Genomic DNA, 8,737 nt, shown 5'->3' on the forward strand with positions numbered 1-8,737 from the left:
TCACACAGCCCTTCCCTTCCCACATGACCTGGCCCTTGCCACGTAGGCCAGGGAAACACGGTTACCTGTGGCCCCTGTTTCTTTTGGCTATCCTTCCCCATTGACCTTCCCTGTTGACTTATTGACCCCATATGGAAAAGACCAAGTGGCTTGCCACGGCGTCCGTGACTTAGAGCGCCCTTGCAGGTGTGGGCAGAAATGTGCCAGTTCTCTCACATTTTACTGCCTGACCTGGTACCTCCAGAGTTAGTTCAGTTTACAACTGCAGTTTGGCCACAATTGTTACGGCAGTAACTCTGTTGTCACGGCAGCTGTCTAGGCAGGAAATATTGGGACTTTCAGGCACATTAAACCTGATGAGGTGCTAAGGGAAGAACCTGGGTTGTGGTGTGATGGGCTGCAGGTGGCAAGGCTGAGCCTGGGGGTGGCAGGCTGACACAGGCCCCTGCGCAGCCCTTTAGCCGGGGAAGACCTGGGTGGACTAGTGAAGTCCTCTAGGTAACCTGCCTGGGTCTCCTCCCGTGAGAATGGCACACAGCTTTGCTCATGGCGAGGGTTGCAGGGCTGCCTCTCAATGGGTGGCTGTTTAGGATTGTGGCTAATAAAAAGTGAGTGACTAGGCTTCTAAAGTTAAATTTGGGGATACCCATCCCTGTCCTTGAACACAGTGGGCTTCCTTTCTTAAAGCTTAATCAATGATTTCCTCAGACTGACTACTCCAGTCAGGGCTTGGAGTCAGCCCCCATGTTCACAGTTGGTTCGGGTCTTATTTTTACTTTGATCTGCTCAGTTGACTTATTATGTCCATGGTGTAGTGGGGCAGACTGTGGTGCTTAGGGTCACCTGAGTCTGATTCTGCCTTCAGCGTGTCAGAGTGATCCTGGATGGTCCGTCCAGTTAACTGCTCAGACTCAATTTTGCCACCTATAAAATGGGCTTGCAAGGCAGGCTTTATAAACCGGTGTGGTCCATCTCTGCTTTGACCATCTGGTCCTTCCAGTACTATTATATCTTCTGTTGAAATGTAAAATTAGGCTAACACTTCAAAGGTGCTGTTTGCTCTCCTGTGAAATCAGAGAGATGGTTCATGGTCCACAGTGAGTGTGTCCACCAGGTCCCCGAGTGACAGCCCCACTCTCCAGGGGACAGTTGACTGTCGGTCACAGCGTAAGCCTCCAGCCTCTTCCAGGGAGGATGTGTGAGGGCAGCAGTGGTCCCTGGTGTCAGAGGGCGCACACTGGCTTGGAAGCCTGTGAAGGGTGGGTATGTCTGTGGTGATGTGGCTTCAGTTTGGTGTCCCCTTTGGCCTTCTGGAGGCTTCTGCAGCGCTTTGCCAGGGTTCGGGAGACAGCCCGACTCCTTGGAGATGGCACTGTTTCTGGGCTTTGTGTTCAGAAGCTTCATTGCACAGAGCTGAGCTTTGTCTCACGGAGGAGCAGGGTTCCCTTCTCACGTTTGCTTGTCTCTGTTTAGTATCCTCGGCTCAGTCACACGATCATTCCTGGCCTCTAATAGTCTCTGCTTTCTTAGAGTTAGTTAGCTCAGAGTTCACTGGAGTGAAAGGCTTTAGAGTCAAGCAGACGTTTTGGTTGTCGGAGCCTCCCCTGAGCATGGCCCTGGGCATGTAACGCACCTCTGAGCCTCAGTTACTTGATGCTTATGAGGTGAGGGTGATCGGTGGCCCCCACCTGAAGGGCTGTCATGACGATTAAGTGAATGGTGAAGTGCCCTCCTAGGGGATGTTCGGGCTCCATGTGGGTTGGCCTCTTCATGCCACGTCCCTTGGAAGCACGCAGTGTGTGAGTCCTCCACCTAACGCACTCCCCTCCTCCCCACCATGGCGTTGTCTGTAATGATCTTTACTTAGTGAATATGAAAACACAAGGAAGGCCTTCAGTCTCCTGGTGCTTATTAAATAATATAAGCTTTACAGCCATACTTCTGCGGTCACTGTGGCTGGCCTTGGAAACAATACATGTGAACTGCATGGAATCCTGTGGCAGAACATGTGATTGTGTGTGATTATTTACCTGTTTCATGCCAATACTAGGATAATTAGAATCTTTTTGACCTCCTTTTCATAAGCCATTAGAAGAATTTAGTTTATCAGCTGGCTCTCTTTTTGTGAAGCTTGACATTGCCCAATCATGGTTGTGATGAAGTTGTAATAGAAAATGGAGCATCCAGAGACCACCACAGGCTGCGTGTGATGTGACCAGGCCAGCAGTGGCACAGGCTGTATTTGTTGTTTCAGTTTCCATCTGAGATTCTTGCCTCCTGAGCTCTGAAGAATGCACATCCCCCTTTACATCCCCCTTTCAACCCTTGAAGCGAGAGAGGGTGGTTTAGGCCTGATTTCCCTGCTCCTACTTTTCCATCTCCAGAATGATGAGTCGGGCCACACAGCTGATCCGTCTCTGCCCCGCTGTTGGGTCTTTGTCCCTTGGTTTGTTCAGCATGTACGGCAGGACTCCAGGGAGCCTGGTCCAGGAAATTTGCCCACAATCATGACACTAACAAGAGGTGACACAGAGATCCAGGTCCTGGTGCCCGGGTGCAGAGCCTACCTGTCCTTCTAACCGCTCCGTTAGTAGATTCTTCACGTTGCCTGTCACAAAGCAATGAGGAGAGAATTAGGCGAGACGGCGTAAATAAGGACTGAACAACACACAGCAATGTGTGTGGCGTGATCGAGACTTTTGTCTTTAAGTTTTAAAATACGAGAAAACAGAAGGATGCGTTCTAATTCTGGGAGGGAAACCTTTAAGGAGGAGGCTTTTGTGTTGAGTAGGGATGAGAGGACGGCGTCAACACACTCAGGGGTGGCTGGCGAGACCAGATTGCCTGAGTGCAGGGTGGAGGAAAGACTGGTTGGTGGTGACGGGCAGAGGGAGGATGGAGGGGCAACTGCAGGGGATGGAAGTTTAGATGAGTGTGCAATGGCTGGTGGGGGCCAGATGTTGACGAGCGTCATGGTGTCCCCTGTCTTATAGGCCAGCACTCTCAGAAATGCCCATAAAGCAGGGTTCTGCTGGACCCTCCTCTGCTCTGGGGAGGTGGACTTTCAGCAGTCTCCTGGACTCTGCCCAGCAGACGCCAACAGCAGCCCCTGCCCACCTCCCACCGTGGAAACCAGAAATGTCTCCAGACATTACCAAATGTCCCCTGGGTGCAAATGGCCCTTGGCTGAGAACTGCTGCCCTGAAATAAAGGCAGATTAGAAACTTCCATCCCTCAGGAAGCAGAGGGAAGCCCAGGGTGAAGCTTGAAACTGCTTCACCCTCCCAAGACTGATGGAAAGCCCACGTACGTTTGCTTTGTTCTCTAAGATATCTGTGTCAGTCCTAAATGTAAAAATATTTTAAGTTGCATTTACAGCAAGTAAAAGTGTGGCTTGTTCTGGAGCAGGCTAGATAGGGGAAGCAGGTGAGGAGCTTTTATTTGTTTTCCTTGAAAAAGACTTAATGTTACCTGTGGGGGGCAGTGGCCAAGGGGGAGGCTGCCCCCCTCTCTAGTCCACTATCACCATGCTCCTGCAAACCTTGGGCCACCTAAGTTGAGGTTGTTGAATGAAATTCAGAAACATATTTTTATGTTACACCCATTCATATTTAAAACAGGCTTAAATGAGGGGGTGGGAAGGGAGATGTGCAAAGGAAACCAAATGTGTCCAGCCCGGGTGGCTTCCAGCAGCTGCCGGCTCTCCCCCTGCCACCCACACTTTGGGTTCCCCCAATGTGGGAAGTGGGGCTGGAGGCCTGAACAGAGATGCCAGTGGATGTGCTCTGCTCACACTACCCACTGCAAGGGCATGCTGAGGCCTGGGTGTGCGGAGGACCCTGGGACCCCACCCTGCCTCTGCAGCAGCTCCGCGCCAGTTCACCACATGGACCTGATTAGCTCTCACCCACCCCCACCCCACTGTCCTCCTACTTAAAAATAAAATCTTACATTCTCCATTTTCAAATCTCCTCCAGGTCTTCATGGCTCTTACCTGAATGTACATGTAGCTACTCCTCCTTCTCAAAGTAAGGAGTCCAGAAATGAGCTAAGTGACCAGCATAGGGCAAGGAGAGGTGACCACCTCCATCATCTCCCCTTCCAGCCCCTGTGTCCTAAGACTGCAGAGCCCCATGGCAGCCATGGCGTGTTTCATTTGTTATGAACTTAGTCTGAACTTGAATTCCTAAATCTCTTTTATACCTTCTCCTATCAAGCTATGTTTCTCTTCTACACTTGCAATAAATTATTTCAGCATGCCTGGGGATGGCAGTGACTCAGGAGTGATGAAGTTAGTAAGCCTGTTAGTCCCTCTTAGCACTCCTAGACCGATGCTGAGTTTTAAAGTCTGTTTGCTTTTGAAAACAGCAATTCTTTCTCTGACCTCTCTGTCAGCTGGCAGTTCTTACTGATATCTGAGGCTCTGTCTCTAGCCTTTTAATTTGTGGATTCTGATCTCTTACGGGTTGGGATATCACATGTCCAGGAATTTCAGACTCTCCTAAATAAGATTTTTAGAATTTCAAACTAAATAGACGGTCTCTGTTGAGGAGTCGAGTATGTGAACACAGGGAGGGTAGCAACGTTCCTTGTGGGGTCAGAGCTACCAGATGTTCTTTACAGCTCTCGGGCCTGGAGAGCTTCCCCCTCGGACTTCCATCTCATTAAGTAAGATTTGACGGTGTGACATGCTCTGTTTGTTCACACAGCTCTCTCCCTCACCCTCTGGACTCCCCTGACTACCTGGGGACCTGGGACCTCATCTTGGAGACACCATAGACAGTCAGGATCCAAATGTGGATGAATTCAACCCCTTGAGCCTGTTGTGTCCTTGTCAAGGCAGCGCACCCCCACAAGGGACAGTTAGCAGCCGGCGTGTCCTGATGCCACCTGACCATGAACAGTTAGATCTTTCCTGGCTCCTCCACAGTCTCTCTTGTCTCTCTCAGTTAAAAGGTGGAGGTGGTGAGATGTGGGTTTGTAGGCAAATAGAGGTTCTTAGAGTGACTTTGTTCTTCTGTCCCTATAGTATATGCTGTGAGGTCTCTATGTGACGTTAAGACGGCCTGCCTGCCTGCCTAGCGTGGTAATTCTAGGACTGGGCATGTGTCAGTGAAGCTGCCAGCTGCCTGGTGCACCTCTGTCTGTAAAATCGAAGGGTTTTACACAGAAGTTATATTTTGCAGCTTTGGGCTTACTGGACTTACACCTGTCTGTCTCATTTTGCTATTTTTAGTAAAAATAAGCCTTGTTGACTTCTGTTCCTATAGGATTAGAGAAACTGAACTCCTATGGAGGAAAACAGTGTGCTAGTCCACCAATCAGCAAAGTACAGTTTTGCAATTTGATCTGATTTTTCTCCCAGCATCTTTCTAACCAGTCCAAACTAGAAATTAAAAAGTAAATTAATTAATTAAGTTATACTTGACCACTAAGGAAAACCAGTTGAGGTGGGGGCAGGTGGGTGGCAAAGAATAGAAGCTAATGTTGTAGCTTTTTTAGATTAAAGATCTTAAGTAGAAACAGAGCTTTAGGTTAAGGACCTAAATTATCCTGTGATGTTTTGCTAGAATATTGCTATTATTCAAATCTATCTCAACAAATATACGGTGCTACTAAGTGGGAAAACAATCTTATAAAAGCAGAATATGAGACATTATACTTCTTTTGAGATCACTCTAAAAATTAAATAGCTATTGTCTCTTTTGTATGAACTTGGGGCGGATTTCGGTGTTGGACATTCTGCTTATCACTTTCTGATTTTGGATACCCCAGTCTCTGTGGGCTTCAGTTGGCAGGACTTCACTATAGTGTGGGGAATTGTGGCGACTAGGTGGGCAAAGTGCAGGCATGTGGGAAGGGTGAAGGGGGCGGCCAGGTCTTTGCTCTGCCCACCCCTTCTCTTCCCCCCGAGCCTCTTTAAAGACAGAACATAGAGAACCCTGACCACGGCTCCTCACTAGTCAGTTTCCTGATCCCCTTTCCCCGTGGTGCTCTGAAGATGGGGTATCAGGAAATGCCCATTTCTACAGATGTGTGACTGTGACTAGCTCGGGGTATGGTCAGACCCTGGGTACAGCGTTCCTCTTAATGCTGCTGAGGTGGGACGGCCAGTTGAGGCAGCTAATGAGAGTCCCCTTCCAGGATTCTTTGGAACCCTTTGTTGAAGCCAGACCCTCCTGAGAGAGGGAGGCGGGGGCAGGAGGGGGGAGGCTGGCCACATGCCATGGCGTTTTAGTCACACGCCCTGACACCAGTGCCACTCTCCTTTCTTCTGCGACAGGAGAGAATGTTTTTAAGAGCAGTGTGCCTTATTTTCTCTGACCTGGTACCGAAAGGAAGAAAAGACAATGTTGAAGTCACAGACACTGAAAAGGTGGACATTTAGAGAAGCTTGTTCAGGAGGAAGAACTTCTGGGCCTCACTCCTTTGTCCTTCTCAAACACGGCACTTAGATTTCTCAACCCTCTCTGGCTGGGATCGAGCTCTTCTCGCAGGAGTGTGAGGACCTGTACCGTGGCGACTAGCACCGCACTCAGACCTTTAAATCAGTAACGCGACAGGAGCAGACGGGGCCTCCGAGAGAGCCAGAAACCCAGCCTCGCCCGGCACCCACAGCCCCGTGTAAATCCCGGCCTGCTTCCTGCGCGCTGTGCTCTGGCCCCCACGCCTCCCAGCTCCCCTCCTTCCTGCCTATTGAGATCCCACTCCCAGGCTCAGCTCCAGTGCCCACTCTGCGAGAAAACCTCCCTACTCACCTCCAACGGGAGCTGCCCTGCACCCTCTTGTGCTGTCTGTGGCACGTGATGAAACCGTCACTGTGGCCCTTGTCACAAGGCTCCTGTGCCAGCAGGGTCATTGGGTGTACACCCTCCTGCCGTCCAGATTGTTGGTTCCTCTTCGGACAAGCATGTACTGAGCACTGCTGGGTGTGAGGGCCTGTGCCGGGCATGGACGTGGGTAGACCCCGGAGCTCGCCGTCAGGTGTGGAGACCAGCATGTACGTACAGACCTCACTGTGTGACACAAAAAAGGAAGTGACGAGTGCTTTAGTATTCCCAAGGGAGTGTCTTTGTGTAGCTTTTGAAGATAGGAAATTGTCTTAATCTTTTACTTCCATGCCTTGCAGACTGCCTGGCTCACAAAGGTACCCTATGCATGTACTTTGAGAGAGGTACGAAGGATGTGTGCCCTGTCACCACACTCCAGCACTAGGCCCGGCTCGAGTGCTGTAATGGGAGAACAGATGCCGGGCTCGGGAGGCTCCAGTGTGCTCTGCTGGGACGCTGTGTAACGTGTCTCACACACTTCAGTTCCTTATCTGCTAGGAGCCCCCCTTAAAAGCATTTCAATTAGGTGTGTGGATTTTTTGGGGGGGGGGTGTCTCCTTAATGTAGAAACTAAATTGACAGGTGAGGAGCAACCCTCCTGTGGGTCAGCAGGGCCCGGCTCGGGTGTTGGGAAGGAACTGGGGATACCAAGGAGTAGATGATGGACAGGGAGAGGCGGCTGGGGAGAGCACTGCGCCTGCCTGGGGACTGTTCTAGCCCCCTGGGCAAGATAGGGGCTCAGAACTTACAGAGGGACTCAGTCCCACACTGTGCCGAGGAGCTGGCTTTATTATTGCCTTTTTTCCATTTTTGCACAATTTTGGTTTCAGAACCATGACTTGTACATATGAAGAAGGGAACTAACTGTCCAGGAGGGCGAACTTCATTTTGGTTTGAGGTTTGACATCTGTTCCTATTTCCAGTTCCTGTTCATACACGTGGTCTCACTTCTTCCCTCTTCTCACTTCTCTGGGGAGCGGGGGAGCAGCTACTAGCCCATCCTGTAGCTGAGAAAACTGAGGCCCAGACAAGCAGAGTCAGACCTGAGCCTGCTTTTCTGACAGCAGGTGCCATCAGAACACAGCTAAGGCTTCTGTGCGTTGTCTCCTATTTATATCCCATCTCAGAGCCACCAGTGCAGGGGATTTCCGTTCAATGTTATTGGTTTAAATAAATCTTTGGAATCTCTTATGTATTATCTTTTATTTTGTTAATCATTGACCTCAGTGATTATAAACAATAGAACAGCCCAGCCAAACTCTTGAGTCCTGGTAAAAGTGTAGCTCCCAGAATCCACTTCTGAATTCTCATCAGTACATTTTGAGGCTGGTCATGGAGTTCTAACAAATAGCATGGGTCTAAAATTTGGCTGATACTGTCTTTTTTTTTTTTTTTTGAGACAGAGTCTCATTTTGTTGCTCTGGGTAGAGTGCTGTGGTATCACAGCTCACAGTAACCTCAAACTCCTGGGCTTAAAAAATTCTCTTGCCTCAGCCTCCCAAGTAGCTGGGACTACAGGCACCCACCACAATGCCTGGCTATTTTTTTGTTATAGTTGTCATTGTCGTTTGGCAGTCTCTGGCCTGGGTTCGAACCTGCCAGCCCTGGTGTATATGGCTGGTACCCTAGTTGCTGAGATACAGCCACTGAGCCAAGTTTTTCTATTTTTATTAGAGATAAGGTCCCACTCTTGCTCAGGCTAGTCTTGAACTCCCAAGCTCAGGCAATCCTCTTGCCTCGGCCTCCCAGAGTGCTGGGTTTATAGGCATGAGCCGCTGTACCTGGCTGAAAAACTGCTTGAGAATTAAAGCTTCCCTTCAAAATTCATATTTAAGAATAGTCTAGGCTGGGCGCCTATAGCTCAACCGGCTAAGGCGCCAGCCACGTACACCTAAGGTGGTGGGTTC

General features: G+C 49.8%; 1 protein-coding gene across 1 annotated transcript in view; it reads left to right on the forward strand.

Moving 5' to 3' along the window:
- Positions 1-6,875: 6,875 nt before the first annotated feature.
- Positions 6,876-8,737, forward strand: part of MCC (mutated in colorectal cancers) — a 137,988-nt gene continuing 136,126 nt past the window's right edge. The window contains exon 1 of the mRNA XM_023512732.1: positions 6,876-7,000. The gene's annotated coding sequence lies outside the window, so the exon portion shown is untranslated. The remainder of the gene's footprint in view (positions 7,001-8,737) is intronic.

This window comes from Otolemur garnettii, unplaced genomic scaffold (assembly GCF_000181295.1).
Source record: "Otolemur garnettii isolate 467f Iridium unplaced genomic scaffold, OtoGar3 scaffold00030, whole genome shotgun sequence".
Lineage (NCBI taxonomy): Eukaryota > Metazoa > Chordata > Mammalia > Primates > Galagidae > Otolemur > Otolemur garnettii.